The sequence below is a fragment of the Rutidosis leptorrhynchoides genome, chromosome 4 (assembly GCF_046630445.1).
Source record: "Rutidosis leptorrhynchoides isolate AG116_Rl617_1_P2 chromosome 4, CSIRO_AGI_Rlap_v1, whole genome shotgun sequence".
NCBI lineage: Eukaryota > Viridiplantae > Streptophyta > Magnoliopsida > Asterales > Asteraceae > Rutidosis > Rutidosis leptorrhynchoides.
This window is the reverse complement of record NC_092336.1, coordinates 240759247-240786725: the sequence shown is the minus strand read 5'-3', so window position 1 is coordinate 240786725 and position 27479 is coordinate 240759247.

Here is a 27479-nt window from a genome sequence, read left to right as displayed (position 1 = left end):
ATATTTGTTTCGATATATTTATCGACAGAATTAAGAGATAATATCAAATGATTGAATTATCAGATACATTATGATATGATTACGGGCCTATGTTATAAGGTCCACTGTGATTTAAGAAATCTATTCTTTTTGACAACTCATTACTTAACCAGTATGATAAAGATAACGATATTTATATTTTATTTTATTAAATATATATAACGATTTAAATTAATATTATATATTTTTATACGCGTATTATACGTACATAGTTTTATACTTTTACTATACTTTAACTTTACCTTTACTTTACTTTTACTTTACTTTAACTTTAATAATTCACTTTAATAATTCATACTTTAATAATTCACTTTAATAATTCATACTTTAATAATTCACTTTAATAATTCATACTTTAATAATTCACTTTAATAATTCAAAAATCTATTATAAATAGAATTCAATAGGTTTCATTATTTCATAGAAACTTGAAAATATATTTCTCTAAACTCTCTCAATCGAATTACATATATATATATATATTTACTTAGTACTATTTCAAGATATTATTAGTATACATAAAATACTACGACGGAGTTATATTCAGACGATTTCAAAATAAGTTTTCAAATGGGATATAGCTAAGGAAATTATGGGTTATAGCTATGAAGGTTATGGGTATTGATCGAGGGTATTGCTCGTGAGGTCAACCTAACATTTATCATTTTTGTTGCGTCTACGTACTTTCCTACAATATTGAATCACAATATTGATACGTGAGCATTCATATCTTATCTTTTATATATTAATAGTGTATCCCTGACTAGTGCTCGAGTATATATGATTATGCATGTTTGTATGTTTAGTTTCGTCGTTAAATAGTTTATGATAAATCACGAATTTGATACATATGCTACTGAGATAAGTTATATGATATGCATGTCGTTGAAAAGCTGAAGAAAAAAAATTAATAACTTTTCATTTAGAAATCGTGTGGTTTCGATGAACGGATTAAAAGATATGGTCAACTGAATTATCATTAATTTTAATATTATTATTAAAACGATTATCATAACTGTTATCAGTTGATGTTATTACTAAAATTATCTTTATTACTAAAAATTAATATTTTTATTGAAACTGTCATTTTATTATTTTTATCATTATTATTATTATCAATATTATTTTATCAAATAAATATGCGTACAAAGATATTTTTACCACACGTAATGTAATTACATTAATAATACATACCACTATATTTTTATGATATTAAGTGAATTTTATAAATTTTATTACTTGAGATATATAAAAGTATATTTTTATCATATATGAATTTTAATATAAATTTTTATTTATTAATAAATGACTTGTATTATTTAGTATAATAAGATCTGATAAATATATTTAAATATATAAAACTACTATATATAAGTTATATAATAAACATGTATAGATTTTGAAAGTCATTTTGGGTCAAGTTGACTTTTGTTGACTTTTGCATGTCGGTCTCGAGCATTAGGATTGTGATACACTACGACTTGACCTAAATTGTTAGACAGATATTGACCAACATATAAATATATATACTTAATATAGGTTCGTGAATCCGAGACAAACCCTGCACTTGTTCAGTGCCGTCATATACATAATTGCTACGAAATACAGTATTGTGAGTTTCATTTGCTCCCTTTTTAATTGCTTTTGCAATATATATTTTTGGGCTGAGAATACATGCGCTGTTTTATAAATGTTTTACGAAATAGACACAAGTACTAAAACTAATTCTACGTGGGTTTAAACCAGAAATATACCCTTAGCTTGGTAACATTAAACTACTTGTCTATGTACGATAGGCACGAATCCTAAAGATAGATCTATTGGGCCTGACAAACCCCATCCTGACTATGGGATGCTTTAGTACTTCGAGATTATATTAAACACACCTGATCTGGTGTACTTCAGAGGGTAAAACATGAACGTTAAGGCTTGTTACCGGGTGCCTACAACTTATAGAATACTTTTATACACTTGCGAGTGTACGGATATTTATAGAAACTGAAATCTTGTGGTCTATTACTATTACGGAAATGATGGATTATGATAAACTAATGAACTCACACCTTTTGGTTGACACTTTAAATCATGTTTATTCTCAGGTATTAAAGAAATCTTCCGCTGTGCATTAGCTCATTTTAAGGATATTACCTGGAGTCATTCATGACATACTTTGAAAGACGTTGCATTCGAGTCGTTGAGTTCATCAAGATTAATATTAAGTCAATTATAGTTGGATGTAATATGAAATGGTATGCATGCCGTCAATTTTTGATGTAAAGAAAGTTTGTCTTTTAAAAACGAATGCAATGTTTGTAAAACGTATCATATAGAGGTCAAATACCTCGCGATGTAATCAACTATTGTGAATCGTTTATAATGTATATGAACGGGTCCTTTTACAATCAAACTTGTTAAGACTTGATTAATTGAAATATGTTTCATATAGACAATTGACCACCCAAGTTGACCGGTGATTCACGAACGTTAAAACTTGTAAAAACTATATGATGACATATATATGGATATATATATATAGTTAACATGATACTATGATAAGTAAACATATCATTAAGTATATTAACAATGAACTACATATGTAAAAATAAGACTACTAACTTAATGATTTTTAAACGAGACATATATGTAACGATTATCGTTGTAAAGACATTTAATGTATATATATCATATTAAGAGATAATCATACATGATAATATCATGATAATATAATAATTTAAAATCTCATTTGATATTATAAACATTGGGTTAACAACATTTAACAAGATCGTTAACCTAAAGGTTTCAAAACAACACTTACATGTAACGACTAACGATGACTTAACGACTCAGTTAAAATGTATATACATGTAGTGTTTTAATATGTATTTATAAACTTTTGAAAGACTTCAATACACTTATCAAAATACTTCTACTTAACAAAAATTCTTACAATTACATCCTCGTTCAGTTTCATCAACAATTCTACTCGTATGCACCCGTATTCGTACTCGTACAATACACAGCTTTTAGATGTATGTACTATTGGTATATACACTCCAATGATCAGCTCTTAGCAGCCAATGTGAGTCACCTAACACATGTGAGAACCATCATTTGGCAACTAGCATGAAATATCTCATAAAATTACAAAAATATGAGTAATCATTCATGACTTATTTACATGAAAACAAAATTACATATCCTTTATATCTAATCCATACACCAACGACCAAAAACACCTATAAACACTTTCATTCTTCAATTTTCTTCATCTAATTGATCTCTCTCAAGTCCTAACTTCAAGTTCTAAGTGTTCTTCATAAATTCTATAAGTTCTAGTTACATAAAATCAAGAATACTTTCAAGTTTGCTAGCTCACTTCCAATCTTGTAAGGTGATCATCCAACCTCAAGAAATCTTTGTTTCTTACAGTAGGTTATCATTCTAATACAAGGTAATAATCATATTCAAACTTTGGTTCAATTTCTATAACTATAACAATCTTATTTCAAGTGATGATCTTACTTGAACTTGTTTTCGTGTCATGATTCTGCTTCAAGAACTTCGAGCCATCCAAGGATCCGTTGAAGCTAGATCCATTTTTCTCTTTTCCAGTAGGTTTATCCAAGGAACTTAAGGTAGTAATGATGTTCATAACATCATTCAATTCATACATATAATGCTATCTTATTCGAAGGTTTAAACTTGTAATCACTAGAACATAGTTTAGTTAATTCTAAACTTGTTCGCAAACAAAAGTTAATCCTTCTAACATGACTTTTAAAATCAACTAAACACATGTTCTATATCTATATGATATGCTAACTTAATGATTTAAAACCTGGAGACACGAAAAACACCGTAAAACCGGATTTACGCCGTCGTAGTAACACCGCGGGCTGTTTTGGGTTAGTTAATTAAAAACTATGATAAACTTTGATTTAAAAGTTGTTATTCTGAGAAAATGATTGTTATTATGAACATGAAACTATATCCAAAAATTATGGTTAAACTCAAAGTGGAAGTATGTTTTCTAAAATGGTCATCTAGACGTCGTTCTTTCGACTGAAATGACTACCTTTACAAAAACGACTTGTAACTTATTTTTCCGACTATAAACCTATAATTTTTCTGTTTAGATTCATAAAATAGAGTTCAATATGAAACCATAGCAATTTGATTCACTCAAAACGGATTTAAAATGAAGAAGTTATGGGTAAAACAAGATTGGATAATTTTTCTCATTTTAGCTACGTGAAAATTGGTAACAAATCTATTCCAACCATAACTTAATCAACTTGTATTGTATATTATGTAATCTTGATATACCATAAACACGTATACAATGTTTCGACCTATCATGTCGACACATCTATATATATTTCAGAACAACCTTAGACACTCTATATGTGAATGTTGGAGTTAGCTATACAGGGTTGAGGTTGATTCCAAAATATATATAGTTTGAGTTGTGATCAATACTGAGATATGTATACACTGGGTCGTGGATTGATTCAAGATAATATTTATCGATTTATTTCTGTACATCTAACTGTGGACAACTAGTTGTAGGTTACTAACGAGGACAGCTGACTTAATAAACTTAAAACATCAAAATATATTAAAAGTGTTGTAAATATATTTTGAAAATACTTTGATATATATGTATATATTGTTATAGGTTCGTGAATCAACCAGTGGCCAAGTCTTACTTCCCGACGAAGTAAACATCTGTGAAAGTGAGTTATAGTCCCACTTTTAAAATCTAATATTTTTGGGATGAGAATATATGCCGGTTTTATAAATGATTTACAAAATAGACACAAGTACGTGAAACTACATTCTATGGTTGAATTATCAAAATCGAATATGCCCCTTTTTATTAAGTCTGGTAATCTAAGAATTAGGGAACAGACACCCTAATTGACGCGAATCCTAAAGATAGATCTATTGGGCCTAACAAACCCCATCCAAAGTACCGGATGCTTTAGTATTTCGAAATTTATATCATATCCGAAGGGTGTCCCGGAATGATGGGGATATTCTTATATATGCATCTTGTTAATGTCGGTTACCAGGTGTTCACCATATGAATGATTTTTATCTCTATGTATGGGATGTGTATTGAAATATGAAATCTTGTGGTCTATTATTATGATTTGATATATATAGGTTAAACCTATAACTCACCAACATTTTTGTTGACGTTTTAAGCATGTTTATTCTCAGGTGATTATTAAGAGCTTCCGCTGTCGCATACTTAAATAAGGACGAGATTTGGAGTCCATGCTTGTATGATATTGTGTAAAAACTGCATTCAAGAAACTTATTTTGTTGTAACATATTTGTATTGTAAACCATTATGTAATGGTCGTGTGTAAACAGGATATTTTAGATTATCATTATTTGATAATCTACGTAAAGCTTTTTAAACCTTTATTGAAATAAAGGTTATGGTTTGTTTTAAAATGAATGCAGTCTTTGAAAAACGTCTCATATAGAGGTCAAAACCTCGCAACGAAATCAATTAATATGGAACGTTTTTAATCAATAAGAACGGGACATTTCAGTTGGTATCCGAGCGTTGGTCTTAGAGAACCAGAATTTTGCATTAGTGTGTCTTATCGAGTTTGTTAGGATGCATTAGTGAGTCTGGACTTCGACCGTGTTTACTTGAAAAATGATTGCTTAACAAATTTTGTTGGAAACTATATATTTTTAACATGTGAATATTATGTGATATATTAATCTCTTAACGCGTTTGATATTATGTGATAGATGTCTACCTCTAGAACAAGTCCCATTGACTCACCTAATAATAATGAAGAGTCAAATGTAAATTGGAATGATTCGTGGACTGATTCACAAGTTCCCGAAGAGGAACCGGAAGAAGAGTCAGAACCGGAAGAAGAATCGGAACCGGAAGAAGAATCGGAACCGGAAGAAGAATCGGAACCGGATGAAGAAATAGAACCGGTGGGGGAAATAATAAAACGGTTAAGTAAAAGAAAATCCTCAACCAACCGACCAAGGTTAATTATGGTCAATGGTGTTTCCGCCAAGGAAGCAAAATATTGGGAGGATTACCAATTCTCTGATGAATCGGATTCCGACGAGAATTCCGATGATGTTATAAAAATTACCCCAACTGAATTTAAAAAGGCAAAAGAAAATAATAAGGGAAAGGGCATAAAAATAGAGAAATCTAATTCCAACCCCGATGAACTTTATATGTATCGTCAACCCCTGAAGTCCTTAAGTTGTAACAATGACCCGGGAACCTCTAAACCACCAGGTTTTTCTAAACCAATGTGGAAAACGACGGCTCGTATTAGGGGTACATCATATATCCCTAGAAACTTGGCAAAACGAACCAAAACCGAAGAAGAAGAAACAAGCGAGTCGGAATAAGATAGTTGTATTCGTGTGGTGTAATATATGTAATATAGTGTGCTTATGCTTTATGATATATGTAAAAATTGCTTGTATTAATAAGTATTTTTTTTTATGAATCTAACTCTTGTCTATTTTACAGTATAAAAACACAAAATGGATAGACAACCCAATATTTTAAGAGACCTACCCGGAGACATGATTGATGAAATCTTGTCTAGAGTCGGTCAGAATTCTTCGGCACAACTATTTAAGGCGAGATCAGTTTGTAAGACATTCGAAGAACGTTCCAAGAATGCCTTGGTTTATAAAAGGCTTTCGTTCGAAAGATGGGGGATATCACATTGGGAAATCCATAAGTTACGATGTGTTTACTTTGACGCATATATTGCGGGGAACCCAGATGCTATTTTACGCAATGGGTTAAGAAATTATTTTGACTCAATATATCCGAATATTGGACTTCGTGATTTAGAAAAAGCGGCTAACATGCAACATAAAGAAGCATGTTATGCTTACGGATTAGTAATGTTCGCTTCTCACCAAAGTGAGAACAAGAACATCGGACTACAACTATTAAACAAAACGTTCCCACAAGTGACGGAGTCGGTAATTGGGGTAAGAAATGAGGTTTTTAGATTGTTACGGGACTGTTGGACATTACGTAACCCTCGTCCCTTTGACGATGTTACAACACGCTGTCTTATCAACGGCCATAACGGTTATGTTCCACAAGATCGAGGATGGGAAGTAATCCTAGTAAAACCAGAATGCATGACTTGTTTCTGGATGTATGAATTACATGTCTTTATTGCCTTTGTTGAACGACTTGTGTACTAGCTAGAATTATCTTCACAACCATCTTGTATCAAATTTATTGTGTGCTATATTTCATGCTATATGTAAAATAAGCGGTATTGTAAGTTTGTAAAATATTGTGTAAAAATTTGAACGCGAAATATTATTATAATCAGTTTTTCATATAGAATTGTAGTAGTTGAATTGTATATTAGCTACTAAGTATGAACTTAATGGGTACGTACTACCCGAATTTAAACTTATAAAACGCTAATATGAAGAAAAAGCTTTTATAAATGAGTTCATATTATGCTACGAAATACTATTAACTACTCTTAATATTCTGTATGATTAACTTGTTCCATTTGACTATTTTGAAGGAAATGGCACCGACTACTCGACACACCGTGAATATGAATGAAGAGGAATTCCGTACTTTTCTAGCTTCAAACATAGCCGCAGTACAGGCTGCGCTACATACCAACAATAACCTTGGATCTAGCAGTACAGGAAATCGTGTAGGATGCACCTACAAAGAATTCACTGCAAACCTTTGGAATTTGATGAAACAGAAGGACCGATCGGATTGAAACGGTGGACTGAGAAGGTCGAATCGGTGTTTGCCATAAGTAAGTGTACTGAAGAGGACAAAGTGAAGTACGCTACGCATACCTTCACAGGTTCTGCGTTAACATGGTGGAATACCTATCTAGAGCAAGTGGGACAAGATGATGCGTACACACTATCGTGGTCAGCATTCAAGCACTTGATGAACGAGAAGTACCGTCCCAGAACCGAGGTCAATAAGCTCAAGACAGAACTTAGAGCGTTACGAACCCAAGGATTTGATATTACCACGTACGAAAGACGATTCACAGAATTGTGCCTATTGTGTCCGGGAGCATTCGAAAATGAGGAAGAGAAGATCGACGCGTTTGTGAAAGGATTACCGGAAAGAATCCAAGAAGATATAAGTTCACACGAGCCCGCCTCCATACAACAGGCATGTAGAATGGCTCACAAACTAGTGAACCAGATTGAAGAAAGAATTAAAGAATAGACTGCTGAAGAGGCCAATGTGAAGCAAGTCAAAAGAAAGTGGGAGGAAAACGGTGATAAGAATCACCAATACAACAACAACAGCAATTACAACAATAATCGCAACAATTATCCCAACAATCGCAACATCAATCGCAACTACAACAAATGGCCCAACAACAACAACAATAACAACAACAACAACAACAGCAACTACAACAATCATCCCAACAACAATAATAACCGCAACAACAACAACAATCAGAAGCAGCTATGCCAAAGGTGTGAAAAGTATCACTCGGGGTTCTGCACCAAATTTTGCAACAAGTGTAAAAGAAATGGTCATAGCGCGACGAAGTGTGAGGTCTACGGACCAGGGGTTAATAGAACGAAAGGAACAAATGGTGTCGGAACGAGTAATGGCGGAGCAAGTAGTGTCGGAGCAAGTTATGCCAATGTAGTTTGTTATAAATGTGGAAAACCGGGCCACATTATTAGAAATTGCCCGAACCAGGAGAACACGAATGGACAAGGCCGCAGAAGAGTTTTCAATATTAATGCGGCAGAGGCACAGGAAGACCCGGAGCTTGTTACGGGTACGTTTCTTATTGACAATAAATCTGCTTACGTTTTATTTGATTCGGGTGCGGATAGAAGCTATATGAGTAGAGATTTTTGTGCTAAATTAAGTTGTCCATTGACGCCTTTGGATAGTAAATTTTTACTCGAATTAGCAAATGGTAAATTAATTTCAGCAGATAATATATGTCGGAATCGAGAAATTAAACTGGTTAGCGAAACATTTAAGATTGATTTGATACCAGTAGAGTTAGGGAGTTTTGATGTGATAATCGGTATGGACTGGTTGAAAGAAGTGAAAGCAGAGATCGTTTGTTACAAAAATGCAATTCGCATTATACTAGAAAAAGGAAAACCCTTAACGGTGTACGGAGAAAAGGGCAACACGAAGCTACATCTTATTATTAATTTGAAGGCACAAAAACTAATAAGAAAAGGTTGCTATGCTGTTCTAGCACACGTCGAGAAAGTACAAACTGAAGAAAAGAGCATCAATGATGTTCCCATTGCAAAAGAATTTCCCGATGTATTTCCGAAAGAATTACCGGGATTACCCCCACATCGATCCGTTGAATTTCAAATAGATCTTGTACCAGGAGCTGCACCAATAGCTCGTGCTCCTTACAGACTCGCACCCAGCGAGATGAAAGAACTGCAAAGCCAATTACAAGAACTTTTAGAGCGTGGTTTCATTCGACCAAGCACATCACCGTGGGGAGCTCCTGTTTTGTTTGTCAAGAATAAAGATGGTACATTCAGGTTGTGTATCGACTACCGAGAGTTGAACAAACTTACCATCAAGAACCGCTACCCACTACCGAGAATCGACAACTTATTTGATCAACTACAAGGCTCGTCTATTTATTCAAAGATTGACTTACGTTCCGGGTATCATCAAATGCGGGTGAAGGTCATTACGAGTTTATGGTCATGCCGTTTGGTTTAACTAATGCACCAGCTGTGTTCATGGACCTTATGAACCGAGTGTGTGGACCATACCTTGACAAGTTTGTCATTGTTTTCATTGATGACATACTTATTTACTCAAAGAATGACCAAGAACACGGTGAACATTTGAGAAAGGTGTTAGAAGTATTGAGGAAGGAAGAATTGTACGGTAAGTTTTCAAAGTGTGCATTTTGGTTGGAAGAAGTTCAATTCCTCGGTCACATAGTGAACAAAGAAGGTATTAAGGTGGATCCAGCAAAGATAGAAACTGTTGAAAAGTGGGAAACCCCGAAAACTCCGAAACACATACGCCAGTTTTTAGGACTAGCTGGTTACTACAGAAGGTTCATCCAAGACTTTTCTAGAATAGCAAAACCCTTAACTGCATTAACGCATAAAGGGAAGAAATTTGAATGGAATGATGAACAAGAGAAAGCGTTTCAGTTATTGAAGAAAAAGCTAACTACGGCACCTATATTGTCTTTGCCTGAAGGGAATGATGATTTTGTGATTTATTGTAACGCATCAAAGCAAGGTCTCGGTTGTGTATTAATGCAACGAACGAAGGTGATTGCTTATGCGTCTAGACAATTGAAGATTCACGAACAAAATTATACGACGCATGATTTGGAATTAGGCGCGGTTGTTTTTGCATTAAAGACTTGGAGGCACTACTTATATGGGGTCAAAAGTATTATATATACCGACCACAAAAGTCTTCAACACATATTTAATCAGAAACAACTGAATATGAGGCAGCGTAGGTGGATTGAATTATTGAATGATTACGACTTTGAGATTCGTTACCACCCGGGGAAGGCAAATGTGGTAGCCGATGCCTTGAGCAAGAAGGACAGAGAACCCATTCGAGTAAAATCTATGAATATAATGATTCATAATAACCTTACTACTCAAATAAAGGAGGCGCAACAAGGAGTTTTAAAAGAGGGAAATTTAAAGGATGAAATACCCAAAGGATCGGAGAAGCATCTTAATATTCGGGAAGACGGAACCCGGTATAGGGCTGAAAGGATTTGGGTACCAAAATTTGGAGATATGAGAGAAATGGTACTTAGAGAAGCTCATAAAACCAGATACTCAATACATCCTGGAATGGTGAAGATGTACAAGGATCTCAAGAAACATTTTTGGTGGCCGGGTATGAAAGCCGATGTTGCTAAATACGTAGGAGAATGTTTGACGTGTTCTAAGGTCAAAGCTGAGCATCAGAAACCATCAGGTTTACTTCAACAACCCGAAATCCCGAAATGGAAATGGGAAAACATTACCATGGATTTCATCACTAAATTGCCAAGGACTGCAAGTGGTTTTGATACTATTTGGGTAATAGTTGATCGTCTCACCAAATCAGCACATTTCCTGCCAATAAGAGAAAATGACAAGATGGAGAAGTTAGCACGACTGTATTTGAAGGAAGTCGTCTCCAGACATGGAATACCAATCTCTATTATCTCTGATAGGGATGGCAGATTTATTTCAAGATTCTGGCAGACATTACAGCAAGCATTAGGAACTCGTCTAGACATGAGTACTGCCTATCATCCACAAACTGATGGGCAGAGCGAAAGGATGATACAAACGCTTGAAGACATGCTACGAGCATGTGTTATTGATTTCAGAAATAGTTGGGATCGACATCTACCGTTAGCAGAATTTTCCTACAACAACAGCTACCATTCAAGCATTGAGATGGCGCCGTTTGAAGCACTTTATGGTAAAAAGTGCAGGTCTCCAATTTGTTGGAGTGAAGTGGGGGATAGACAGATTACGGGTCCGGAGATTATACAAGAAACTACCGAGAAGATCATCCAAATTCAACAACGGTTGAAAACCGCCCAAAGTCGACAAAAGAGCTACGCTGACATTAAAAGAAAAGATATAGAATTTGAAATTGGAGTGATGGTCATGCTTAAAGTTGCACCTTGGAAAGGCGTTGTTCGATTTGGTAAACAAGGGAAATTAAATCCAAGGTATATTGGACCATTCAAGATTATTGATCGTGTCGGACCAGTAGCTTACCGACTTGAGTTACCTCAACAACTCGCGGCTGTACATAACACTTTCCACATCTCGAATTTGAAGAAATGTTTTGCTAAAGAAGATCTCACTATTCCGTTAGATGAAATCCAAATCAACAAAAAACTTCAATTCATCGAAGAACCCGTCGAAATAATGGATCGTGAGGTTAAAAGACTTAAGCAAAACAAGATACCAATTGTTAAGGTACGATGGAATGCTCGTAGAGGACCCGAGTTCACCTGGGAGCGTGAAGATCAGATGAAGAAGAAATACCCGTATCTATTTCCAGAAGATTCATCAACACCTTCAACAGCTTAAAATTAAGGGACGAAATTTATTTAACGGGTAGGTACTGTAGTGACCAGAACTTTTCCATGTTTATATATATTAATTGAGATTGATATTTACATGATTAAATGTTTCCAACATTTTAAGCAATCAAACTTGTTAAGACTTGATTAACTGAAATATGTTTCATATAGACAATTGACCACCCAAGTTGACCGGTGATTCACGAACGTTAAAACTTGTAAAAACTATATGATGACATATATATGGATATATATATATAGTTAACATGATACTATGATAAGTAAACATATCACTAAGTATACTAACAATGAACTACATATGTAAAAACAAGACTACTAACTTAATGATTTTTAAACGAGACATATATGTAACGATTATCGTTGTAAAGACATTTAATGTATATATATCATATTAAGAGATATTCATACATGATAATATCATGATAATATAATAATTTAAAATCTCATTTGATATTATAAACATTGGGTTAACAACATTTAACAAGATCGTTAACCTAAAGGTTTCAAAACAACACTTACATGTAACGACTAACGATGACTTAACGACTCAGTTAAAATGTATATACATGTAGTGTTTTAATATGTATTTATAAGCTTTTGAAAGACTTCAATACACTTATCAAAATACTTCTACTTAACAAAAATGCTTACAATTACATCCTCATTCAGTTTCATCAACAATTCTACTCGTATGCACCCGTATTCGTACTCGTACAATACACAGCTTTTAGATGTATGTACTATTGGTATATACACTCCAATGATCAGCTCTTAGCAGCCAATGTGAGTCACCTAACACATGTGAGAACCATCATTTGGCAACTAGCATGAAATATCTCATAAAATTACAAAAATATGAGTAATCATTCATGACTTATTTACATGAAAACAAAATTACATATCCTTTATATCTAATCCATACACCAACGACCAAAAACACCTACAAACACTTTCATTCTTCAATTTTATTTATATAATTGATCTCTCTCAAGTTCTAACTTCAGGTTCTAAGTGTTCTTCATAAATTCTATAAGTTCTAGTTACATAAAATCAAGAATACTTTCAAGTTTGCTAGCTCACTTCCAATCTTGTAAGGTGATCATCCAACCTCAAGAAATCTTTGTTTCTTATAGTAGGTTATCATTCTAATACAAGGTAATAATCATATTCAAACTTTGGTTCAATTTCTATAACTATAACAATCTTATTTCAAGTGATGATCTTACTTGAACTTGTTTTCGTGTCATGATTCTGCTTCAAGAACTTCGAGCCATCCAAGGATCCGTTGAAGCTAGATCCATTTTTCTCTTTTCCAGTAGGTTTATCCAAGGAACTTAAGGTAGTAATGATGTTCATAACATCATTCGATTCATACATATAAAGCTATCTTATTCGAAGGTTTAAACTTGTAATCACTAGAACATAGTTTAGTTAATTCTAAACTTGTTCGCAAACAAAAGTTAATCCTTCTAACTTGACTTCTAAAATCAACTAAACACATGTTCTATATCTATATGATATGCTAACTTAATGATTTAAAACCTGGAGACACAAAAAACACCGTAAAACCGAATTTACGCCGTCGTAGTAACACCGCGGGCTGTTTTGGGTTAGTTAATTAAAAACTATGATAAACTTTGATTTAAAAGTTGTTATTCTGAGAAAATGATTGTTATTATGAACATGAAACTATATCCAAAAATTATGGTTAAACTCAAAGTGGAAGTATGTTTTCTAAAATGGTCATCTAGACGTCGTTCTTTCGACTGAAATGACTACCTTTACAAAAACGACTTGTAACTTATTTTTCCAACTATAAACCTATACTTTTTCTGTTTAGATTCATAAAATAGAGTTCAATATGAAACCATAGCAATTTTATTCACTCAAAACGGATTTAAAATGAAGAAGTTATGGGTAAAACAAGATTGGATAATTTTTCTCATTTTAGCTACGTGAAAATTGGTAACAAATCTATTCCAACCATAACTTAATCAACTTGTATTGTATATTATGTAATCTTGATATACCATAGACACGTATACAATGTTTCGACCTATCATGTCGACACATCTATATATATTTCGGAACAACCATAGACACTCTATATGTGACTGTTGGAGTTAGCTATACAGGGTTGAGGTTGATTCCAAAATATATATAGTTTGAGTTGTGATCAATACTGAGATACATATACACTGGGTCGTGGATTGATTCAAGATAATATTTATCGATTTATTTCTGTACATCTAACTGTGGACAACTAGTTGTAGGTTACTAACGAGGACAACTGACTTAATAAACTTAAAACATCAAAATATATTAAAAGTATTGTAAATATATTTTGAACATACTTTGATATATATGTATATATTGTTATAGGTTCGTGAATCAACCAGTGGCCAAGTCTTACTTCCCGACGAAGTAAAAATCTGTGAAAGTGAGTTATAGTCCCACTTTTAAAATCTAATATTTTTGGGATGAGAATACATGCAGGTTTTATAAATGATTTACAAAATAGACACAAGTACGTGAAACTACATTCTATGGTTGAATTATCGAAATCGAATATGCCCCTTTTTATTAAGTCTGGTAATCTAAGAATTAGGGAACAGACACCCTAATTGACGCGAATCCTAAAGATAGATCTATTGGGCCTAACAAACCCCATCCAAAGTACCGGATGCTTTAGTACTTCGAAATTTATATCATATCTGAAGGGTGTCCCGGAATGATGGGGATATTCTTATATATGCATCTTGTTAATGTCGGTTACCAGGTGTTCACCATATGAATGATTTTTATCTCTATGTATGGAATGTGTATTGAAATATGAAATCTTGTGGTCTATTATTATGATTTGATATATATAGGTTAAACCTATAACTCACCAACATTTTTGTTGACGTTTTAAGCATGTTTATTCTCAGGTGATTATTAAGAGCTTCCGCTGTCGCATACTTAAATAAGGACGAGATTTGGAGTCCATGCTTGTATGATATTGTGTAAAAACTGCATTCAAGAAACTTATTTTGTTGTAACATATTTGTATTGTAAACCATTATGTAATGGTCGTGTGTAAACAGGATATTTTAGATTATCATTATTTGATAATCTACGTAAAGCTTTTTAAACCTTTATTGAAATAAAGGTTATGGTTTGTTTTAAAATGAATGCAGTCTTTGAAAAATGTCTCATATAGAGGTCAAAACCTCGCAACGAAATCAATTAATATGGAACGTTTTTAATCAATAAGAACGGGACATTTCAGTTATTATCATATTTACATTTAAAGTATTATAATTATTGTATCATGAAAATTATTATCATTTTAGTATCATCCTTAGGTATTATTATTATTGTTATTATCATTAATTACTATAAGTATTATTAATACTATTATTATTTAATGTTACCATTTTAGTGTTAATATTATTATTATGATTATGGATATTATTATTATCATCACACTTATCATTTTTTTTGTTACTATTATTATTATTATTATTGTTAAGTGTTAGAATTATTAATAGTATTAGTATTATTAATATTAGTGATTACTATTATTATTATTATTATTATTAAATCATTATTATTATCAAAACTATCTCTTTAACCAGACAAATATTTTGTATATAAAATATACTTATTACATATACTATAATTATATTTCTCATAACTATATATATATATATATATATATATATATATATATATATATATATATATATATATATATCAAACCTATCAATATCATATATATATACTTACATATAAAAAACTAATGATTTTAAATATAATACAGATCATATAATATATATAGATATATTGATACAACTAAATATATAATATTAATCATTTTAAATATATCTACAAATAAATATATATATAACATATAATGTAAGATATAATATATGTAAATGTTTTAATGGATTTTTAGAATAAATACTATATAACTAAAATATATAAATAACAAATAATAATAAATGAAATTATGTGAATCCATTATATATTTTAATAATTATACAAATGATATAGGTTCGTGAATCTGAGGCCATCCTTGCATCGTTTTGTTGTTCAATGTCGTTATATGTATTTTTACTACAAAATACAATATGGTGAGTTTCATTTGCTCCCTTTTACTCTTTACATTTTTGAGCTGAGAATACATGCAAATGCTTTATTAACTGTTTTACAATATTTATATGCGTGAGTTTCATTAATCCCTTTTTAAATGCTTTTGCACTATATATTTTTGGGACTGAGAATACATGCGCTATTTTTATAACTGTTTTACGAAATAGACACAAGTAATTGAAACTACATTATATGGTTGAATGATCGAAATCGAATATGCCCCTTTTTATTAAGTCTGGTAATCTAAGAATTAGGGAACAGACACCCTAATTGACGCGAACTCTAAAGATAGATCTATCGGGCCCAACAAGCCCCATCCAAAGTATCGGATGCTTTAGTACTTCGAAATTTATATCATGTTCGATGGAGGATCCCGGAATGATGGGGATATTCTTATATGTAAATTGTGAATGTCGGTTACCAGGTGTTCAGTCCATATGAATGATATTTTTGTCTCTATGCATGGGACGTATGTTTATGAGAAATGGAAATATGAAATCTTGTGGTCTATTAAAATTATGAAATGATTATTTATGTTAAACTAATGAACTCACCAACCTTTTGGTTGACACTTGATAGCATGTTTACTCTCAGGTACGAAAGAAATCTTCCGCTGTGCATTTGCTCATTTTAGAGATATTACTTGGAGTCATTCATGACATATTTCAAAAGACGTTGCATTCGAGTCGTCGCGTTCATCAAGATTATTATTAAGTCATTTATAGTTAGATATATTATGAAATGGTATGCCTGCCGTCAACTTTTGATGTAATGAAAGATTGTCTTTTCAAAAACGAATGCAATGTTTGTAAAATGTATCATATAGAGGTCAAGTACCTCGCAATGTAATCAACTGTTGTGAATCGTTTATAATCGATATGGACTTCTTCCGGATGGATTAGGACGGGTCCTTTTAGTTGGTATCAGAGCGGAGGTCTTAGCGAACCAGGTCTTGCATTAGTGAGTCTAACTGATAGTTGTTAGGATGCATTAGTGAGTCTGGACTTCGACCGTGTCTGCATGTCAAAAGTTTTGCTTATCATTTCTAGTCGGAAATCATCTGCTTATCCTCCTTAGGAAATTACCTACTTATCATTCTTAGTCTAGACACATCTTACTGCATTGATTGCATAAATAGTGTATAGACAAAATTCATATCTTAGCGTATCTGCTACTTCATATCTTAGCGGATCTATTACTGTAACTTTGCCTGACAACTCCCGTAGATTCCTCCGTAACTTATGGGATTTTAGTATTATATATGCATATGAAAATTATGTATTACAGGTTACTAATCTACATCCTATAATCTATTTCTTATCGAAAATCCTTCATCTGATCGTACAAGATGAATCCTGCAACCAGTTCGAGTCCCTCAGATTCCGATAGCTATTCCGGTAGTTATTCCGACAGCTATTCCGACATAGATGTTCACCTAAGCTCCGAAGCGGTGTCACCAGAATGAATTAACCAATCATCCATCCCCAAATCATCTGATAGGTTCGTAGTCGACTCGATCAATGGAGACGCGAAGAAGGCGATCCTTTCTGTCAACCGAATTCATCTCTTGACGAAGAACCTGAAGCACTTACCGGCTAACCCATTCGAAACACCATTTCCACACTTATTTCCAGAATATCTTGTCACGATTATATTCTATCTATAATTCTAAACCTTATTCATCCGCTCGTTCCGACCGACAATCATCCTGGAGTAATAAGTCAACGAACTTCGCGCTCGAATAATCAATTCGGAGAATATGGTACAAAATGTACCAGCTTCAGCAACAGCAACGGCACCAACAGTACCATCAATAACAGCACCAGTACCATCAACAATCCATGCTTCAATATCATCATCTGTACTTTGAGTATGATCTTTGTTCTGCGTATCGTTCTACCTCATTTATCTTCGTTCGACATGGCGAATATGTAATCTCTAAAGTTTTAGAGATTATTTATTCTAGTTCCAACCGAAAAGAAAATGAGTTTAATATCATGTTAACTCATTAAATCCATGAATACATCTGAAGAAAATATATATGTATATATATTTTCATAAAGATTGTAATAAAAAATTCTCTTGTACAAACTGTTAATGGTGAAAATATTTTAACGGGTAGGTAATACCCGAGGACTATTTAATTTCACATTAATAAGTTACATTGTACGCTCTTCGAATTTGATTCAACAATTATTTACTATCCTACTTACATCCACCGATATACAAATCCGTTCACCACGAAATAACCATTTTCATTCAATTTCATATTTGGATTTTGACCTATCAGAATCCAACAAGTGGCATAATGAAGAAAACATATGACAAAATAAAATTTACTAGAAACAGACAAATTAACTTTGAAAATTTTTGTTAAGAATCCACGCTAACAAAATCCTAGCTAAATATTCCTAGCTAACTGATTACATTTAATTATCGCAATTTAAATTCTCGCAATTTACATCCTTGCAATTTTATTTATCGTCATTTAATTTCTGTTATTTATTTTACGCACTTTATTTATCGTCGTTCTGTTATTTACGTATTTTAAATATCGGGACACGTATACAATGTTTTGACATATCATATCGACCCATCTATATATATATGTATATAGTTTGAGTTGTGATCGAGTCTGAGACGTATACGGGTCACGATACATATTAATTAATTCGAATATATATATATATATATATATATATATATATATATATATATATATATATATATATATATATATATATATATATGAATTATTGAATTGTTAACTGTGGACTATCGACTGTAGATTAATAATGTTGGACAATTAAAATGAATTAAAATATTAATTATAATATATGAAACTAAATAATTCTTCAAGTTTGCCACTTGATTTCATCCTAAAACCTCATTTGTATCTTGACGATTACAATCTGCGTCCAAACCTTTCGTAATTCTTGAAAAACACATCAATCGAGAGGATGAACCAACCGCACTTCATCTACGTAAGAAGAGATTGATGCATATAGTTATGCACTTGAAAACACTCGGAACCTGAGTAAACGTTTAACACGTATCTGTGCTAGCTCCTTTGGCATTGTTATTACCGTAAATAACAATGCAATTCTTTTCTGAATTAGCCAATTTTGTCACAGCTCTAGCAAGTCAACTTCAACTTTTCATTCGAAGTAGCCTTACTATAATCCTGATATATATAATTACCCTTTCGATGCCGGAGAATTCTTTTATGTTCTACCATATTACCAATAGACGTACCAGCAACCTCGTTGCTTTTTGGCTTAAATCTCTCTGACAAAATCATTATATTTATTCATTGAAACACTATCATATACTCATCCGCATCTTGTAACGAGAACTACCATAACAATTACTGGGAATCAGCAATCAGTACTTTGAAAACTCACAACATATCTACATCAACAGTTATATGTATGACATTTATCTTTTAGAATTATGATCTCTCATTCTGAAATTCTGAACAGCACTCAGTCTACAAATCAATATTCTGAATGTTGAAAAGGCTGAATGAAGCAGCAGAAACTATAGACAACCGTAAACGACCTTAATCGTCGGAAGTTAAATGATAAAGAATAGTATGTTGGAAAAGCCCAGAAAAAAATTGGAACTGAAAAACGGATTGAGCTAACCGCGAAGGAGACCAAGGACAAATACAAGGACCATATCCTATATTCAAAGGATCCAGATGATTCTGTATCCGATGAAATCTTTAGAGAATATCCTACTCCGAAGTCATGTTAAAATCTTGCGAAAAATCTTTCTTCATCAGCCATCGAACTTAGAAATTCCAAAATATCATCATCAATATCTTCGATATTTCTGAGGATATTTTCATAAATATTCTAGTCCGAAATTATATACCTCCTCGTGTTTCCTGTGTATCATTATATTGGAAACATTCAATAGGAAATTTAGTACCGAAAAGCAGATTATGCGAACCTAAGAAGAAAACCGTGGACAAATCACAAAGAATAAGTTTGACTTCAAAGAATCCAAATGATTCAATGTCTGCTAAAGTCTTTAGTGAATATCTTGCTCCTTACTCTAAACCCTTGCAGACAACAGTTTCTATCATCCTCTGATCTTAGATATTCCGAGATATTATCGTATCTTCATTATAAATATCCTTCATATTTCTGAAGATATTTTCATAACTATTCTTATCTGAAATCATTAATCTCTTCGTGCTATCAGTGTTACATCATATAGAAACTGTTAGTTTTTATATTCTGTAAACTTTTGAGCTTAAAATATGAATGTTATTGAAGTAATGTTGGGAACTGATGCATGAGTTAGTATAATATAATGACACTTGATCAACGTGATTATATTACAGTAAGTCATGCTGAGTTTCTAATGGGACGTGATGATTCACAGATCCTAACGTCATCACGTGCCATGTTACATAACTCTTTCATTCAAATTAACTTCCGAACATATCAAGAAAATATATTCTTGATAGTTCTATTCTCAGTGATTCTGATAATTTGACAAATTAAATCGTGCCATTACGATTTCCTTCTTAGAACATTAACAATGTTCATTCTGAAGTTTATATCTGCGAATTCTGAACCATTACAAGCGGTGTTTATGAAATGTACCGTTCTTATTGATTAAAAACGTTCCATATTAATTGATTTCGTTGCGAGGTTTTGACCTCTATATGAGACGTTTTTCAAAGACTGCATTCATTTTTAAAACAAACCATAACCTTTATTTTATAAATGAAGGTTTAAAAATCTTTACGTAGATTATCAAATAATGATAATCTAAAATATCCTGTTTACACACGACCATTACATAATGGTTTACAATACAAATATGTTACATCGAAATCAGTTTCTTGAATGCAGTTTTTACACAATATCATACAAACATGGACTCCAAATCTTGTCCTTATTTTAGTATGCAACAGCGGAAGCTCTTAATATTCACCTGAGAATAAACATGCTTTGAACGTCAATAAAAATGTTGGTGAGTTATAGGTTTAACCTATATATATCAAATCGTAACAATAGACCACAAGATTTCATATTTCAATACACATCCCATACATAGAGATAAAAATCATTCATATGGTGAACACCTGGTAACCGACATTAACAAGATGCATATATAAGAATATCCCCATCATTCCGGGACACCCTTCGGATATGATATAAATTTCGAAGTACTAAAGCATCCGGTACTTTGGATGGGGTTTGTTAGGCCCAATAGATCTATCTTTAGGATTCGCGTCAATTAGGGTGTCTGTTCCCTAATTCTTAGATTACCAGACTTAATAAAAAGGGGCATATTCGATTTCGATAATTCAACCATAGAATGTAGTTTCACGTACTTGTGTCTATTTTGTAAATCATTTATAAAACCTGCATGTATTCTCATCCCAAAAATATTAGAATTTAAAAGTGGGACTATAACTCACTTTCACAGATTTTTACTTCGTCGAGAAGTAAGACTTGGCCACTGTTGATTCACGAACCTATAACAATATATACATATATATTAAAGTATGTTCAAAATATATTTACAACACTTTTAATATATTTTGATGTTTTAAGTTTATTAAGTCAGCTGTCCTCGTTAGTAACCTACAACTAGTTGTCCACAGTTAGATGTACAGAAATAAATCGATAAATATTATCTTGAATCAATCCACGACCCAGTGTATACGTATCTCAGTATTGATCACAACTCAAACTATATATATTTTGGAATCAACCTCAACCCTGTATAGCTAACTCCAACATTCACATATAGAGTGTCTATGGTTGTTCCGAAATATATATAGATGTGTCGACATGATAGGTCGAAACATTGTATACGTGTCTATGGTATCTCAAGATTACATAATATACAATACAAGTTGATTAAGTTATGGTTGGAATAGATTTGTTACCAATTTTCACGTAGCTAAAATGAGAAAAATTATCCAATCTTGTTTTACCCATAACTTCTTCATTTTAAATCCGTTTTGAGTGAATCAAATTGCTATGGTTTCATATTGAACTCTATTTTATGAATCTAATCAGAAAAAGTATAGGTTTATAGTCGGAAAAAAAAGTTACAAGTCGTTTTTATAAAGGTAGTCATTTCAGTCGAAAGAACGACGTCTAGATGACCATTTTAGAAAACATACTTCCACTTTGAGTTTAACCATAATTTTTGGATATAGTTTCATGTTCATAATAAAAATCATTTTCTCAGAATAACAACTTTTAAATCAAAGTTTATCATAGTTTTTAATTAACTAACCCAAAACAGCCCGCGGTGTTACTACGACGGCGTAAATCCGGTTTTACGGTGTTTTTCGTGTTTCCAGGTTTTAAATCATTAAGTTAGCATATCATATAGATATAAAACATGTGTTTAGTTAATTTTAAAAGTCAAGTTAGAAGGATTAACTTTTGTTTACGAACAAGTTTAGAATTAACTAAACTATGTTCTAGTGATTACAAGTTTAAACCTTCGAATAAGATAGCTTTATATGTATGAATCGAATGATGTTATGAAAATCATTACTACCTTAAGTTCCTTGGATAAACCTACTGGAAAAGAGAAAAATGGATCTAGCTTCAACGGATCCTTGGATGGCTCGAAGTTCTTGAAGCAGAATCATGACACGAAAACAAGTTCAAGTAAGATCATCACTTGAAATAAGATTGTTATAGTTATAGAAATTGAACCAAAGTTTATATATTTATCAACATCGGCTTTCATACCCGGCCACCAAAAATGTTTCTTGAGATCCTTGTACATCTTCCCCGTTTCAGGATGTATTGAGTATCTGGTTTTATGAGCTTCTCTAAGTACATTTCTCTCATATCTCCAAATTTTGGTACCCAAATCCTTTCAGCCCTATACCGGGTTCCGTCTTCCCGAATATTAAGATGCTTCTCCGATCCTTTGGGTATTTCATCCTTTAAATTTCCCTCTTTTAAAACTCCTTGTTGCGCCTCCTTTATTTGAGTAGTAAGGTTATTGTGAATCATTATATTCATAGATTTTACTCGAATGGGTTCTCTGTCCTTCCTGCTCAAGGCGTCGGCTACCACATTTGCCTTTCCCGGGTGGTAACGAATCTCAAAGTCGTAATCATTCAACAATTCAATCCACCTACGCTGCCTCATATTCAGTTGTTTCTGATTAAATATGTGTTGAAGACTTTTGTGGTCGGTATATATAATACTTTTGACCCCATATAAGTAGTGCCTCCAAGTCTTTAATGCAAAAACAACCGCGCCTAATTCCAAATCATGCGTCGTATAATTTTGTTCGTGAATCTTCAATTGTCTAGACGCATAAGCAATCACCTTCATTCGTTGCATTAATACACAACCGAGACCTTGCTTTGATGCGTCACAATAAATCACAAAATCATCATTCCCTTCAGGCAATGACAATATAGGTGCCGTAGTTAGCTTTTTCTTCAATAACTGAAACGCTTTCTCTTGTTCATCATTCCATTCAAATTTCTTCCCTTTATGCGTTAATGCAGTCAAGGGTTTTGCTATTCTGGAAAAGTCTTGGATGAACCTTCTGTAGTAACCAGCTAGTCCTAAAAACTGGCGTATGTGTTTCGGAGTTTTCGGGGTTTCCCACTTTTCAACAGTTTCTATCTTTGCCGGATCCACCTTAATACCTTCTTTGTTCACTATGTGACCGAGGAATTGAACTTCTTCCAACCAAAATGCACACTTTGAAAATTTAGCATACAATTCTTCCTTCCTCAATACTTCTAACACCTTTCTCAAATGTTCACCGTGTTCTTGGTCATTCTTTGAGTAAATAAGTATGTCATCAATGAAAACAATGACAAACTTGTCAAGGTATGGTCCACACACTCGGTTCATAAGGTCCATGAATACAGCGGATGCATTAGTTAAACCAAATGGCATGACCATAAACTCGTAATGACCATAACGTGTTCTGAAAGCAGTCTTTGGAATATCATCTTCTTTCACCCGCATTTGATGATACCCGGAACGTAAGTCAATCTTTGAATAAACAGACGAGCCTTGTAGTTGATCAAATAAGTCGTCGATTCTCGGTAGTGGGTAGCGGTTCTTGATGGTAAGTTTGTTTAACTCTCGGTAGTCGATACACAACCTGAATGTACCATCTTTCTTCTTGACAAACAAAACAGGAGCTCCCCACGGTGATGTGCTTGGTCGAATGAAACCACGCTCTAAAAGTTCTTGTAATTGGCTTTGCAGTTCTTTCATCTCGCTGGGTGCGAGTCTGTAAGGAGCACGAGCTATTGGTGCAGCTCCTGGTACAAGATCTATTTGAAATTCAACGGATCGATGTGGGGGTAATCCCGGTAATTCTTTCAGAAATACATCGGGAAATTCTTTTGCGACGGGAACATCATTGATGCTCTTTTCTTCAGTTTGTACTTTCTCGACGTGTGCTAGAACAGCATAGCAACATTTTCTTATTAGTTTTTGTGCCTTCAAATTACTAATAAGATGTAGCTTCGTGTTGCCCTTTTCTCCGTACACCATTAAGGGTTTTCCTTTTTCTCGTATAATGCGAATTGCATTTTTGTAACAAACGATCTCTGCTTTCACTTCTTTCAACCAGTCCATACCGATTATCACATCAAAACTCCCTAACTCTACTGGTATCAAATCATTCTTAAATGTTTCGCTAACCAGTTTAATTTCTCGATTCCGACATATATTTTCTGCTAAAATTAATTTACCATTTGCTAATTCGAGTAAAAATTTACTATCCAAAGGCGTCAATGGACAACTTAATTTAGCACAAAAATCTCTACTCATATAGCTTCTATCCGCACCCGAATCAAATAAAACGTAAGCAGATTTATTGTCAATAAGAAACGTACCCGTAACAAGCTCCGGGTCTTCTTGTGCCTCTGCCGCATTAATATTGAAAACTCTTCCGTGGCCTTGTCCATTCGTGTTCTCCTGGTTCGGGCAATTTCTAATGATGTGGCCCGGTTTTCCACATTTATAACAAACTACATTGGCATAACTTGCTCCGACACTACTTGCTCCGCCATTACTCGTTCCGACACCATTTGTTCCTTTCGTTCTATTAACCCCTGGTCCGTAGACCTCACACTTCACCGCGCTATGACCATTTCTTTTACACTTGTTGCAAAATTTGGTGCAGAACCCCGAGTGATACTTTTCACACCTTTGGCATAGATGCTTCTGATTGTTGTTGTTGTTGCGGTTATTATTGTTGTTGAGATGATTGTTGTAGTTGCTGTTGTTGTTGTTGTTGTTGTTGTTGTTGTTGGGCCGTTTGTTGTAGTTGCGATTGATGTTGCGATTGCTGGTATAATTGTTGCGATTATTGTTGTAATTGCTGTTGTTGTTGTATTGGTGATTCTTATCACCGTTTTCCTCCCACTTTCTTTTGACTTGCTTCACATTGGCCTCTTCAGCAGTCTGTTCTTTAATTCTTTCTTCAATCTGGTTCACTAGTTTGTGAGCCATTCTACATGCCTGTTGTATGGAGGCGGGCTCGTGTGAACTTATATCTTCTTGGATTCTTTCCGGTAATCCTTTCACAAACGCGTCGATCTTCTCTTCCTCATCTTCGAATGCTCCCGGACACAATAGGCACAATTCTGTGAATCGTCTTTCGTACGTGGTAATATCAAATCCTTGGGTTCGTAACCCTCTAAGTTCTGTCTTGAGCTTATTGACCTCGGTTCTGGGACGGTACTTCTCGTTCATCAAGTGCTTGAATGCTGACCACGATAGTGCGTACGCATCGTCTTGTCCCACTTGCTCTAGATAGGTATTCCACCATATTAACGCAGAACCTGTGAAGGTATGCGTAGCGTACTTTACTTTGTCCTGTTCAGTACACTTACTTATGGCAAACACCGATTCGACCTTCTCGGTCCACCGTTTCAATCCGATCGGTCCTTCGGTTCCATCAAATTCCAAAGGTTTGCAGGCAGTGAATTCTTTGTAGGTGCATCCTACATGATTTCCTGTACTGCTAGATCCAAGGTTATTGTTGGTATGTAGCGCAGCCTGTACTGCGGCTATGTTTGAAGCTAGAAAAGTACGGAATTCCTCTTCATTCATATTCACGGTGTGTCGAGTAGTTGGTGCCATTTCCTTCAAAATAGTCAAATGGAACAAGTTAATCATATAGAATATTAAGAGTAGTTAATAGTATTTCGTAGCATAATATGAACTCATTTATAAAAGCTTTTTCTTCATATTAGCGTTTTATAAGTTTAAATTCGGGTAGTACCTACCCGTTAAGTTCATACTTAGTAGCTAATATACAATTCAACTACTACAATTCTATATGAAAAACTGATTATAATAATATTTCGCGTTCAAACTTTTATACAATATTTTACAAACTTACAATACCGCTTATTTTACATAAAGCATGAAATATAGCACACAATAACTTTGATACAAGATAGTTGTGAAGATAATTCTAGCTAGTACACAAGTCGTTCAGCAAAGGCAATAAAGACACGTAATTCATACGTCCAGAAACAAGTCATGCATTCTGGTTTTACTAGGACTACTTCCCATCCTTGGTCTTGTGGAACATAACCGTTATAGTCGTTGATAAGACAGCGTGTTGTAACGTCGTCAAAGGGATGAGAGTTACGTAATGTCCAACAGTCCCGTAACAATCTAAAAACCTCATTTCTTACCCCAATTACCGACTCCGTCACTTGTGGGAACGTTTTGTTTAATAGTTGTAGCCCGATGTTCTTGTTCTCACTTTGGTGAGAAGCGAACATTACTAATCCGTAAGCATAACATGCTTCTTTATGTTGCATGTTAGCCGCTTTTTCTAAATCACGAAGTCCAATATTCGGATATATTGAGTCAAAATAATTTCTTAACCCATTGCGTAAAATAGCATTTGGGTTCCCCGCAATATATGCGTCAAAGTAAACACATCGTAACTTATGGATTTCCCAATGTGATATCCCCCATCTTTCGAACGAAAGCCTTTTATAAACCAAGGCATTCTTGGAACGTTCTTCGAATGTCTTACAAACTGATCTCGCCTTAAATAGTTGTGCCGAAGAATGCTGACCGACTCTAGACAAGATTTCATCAATCATGTCTCCGGGTAGGTCTCTTAAAATATTGGGTTGTCTATCCATTTTGTGTTTTTATACTGTAAAATAGACAAGAG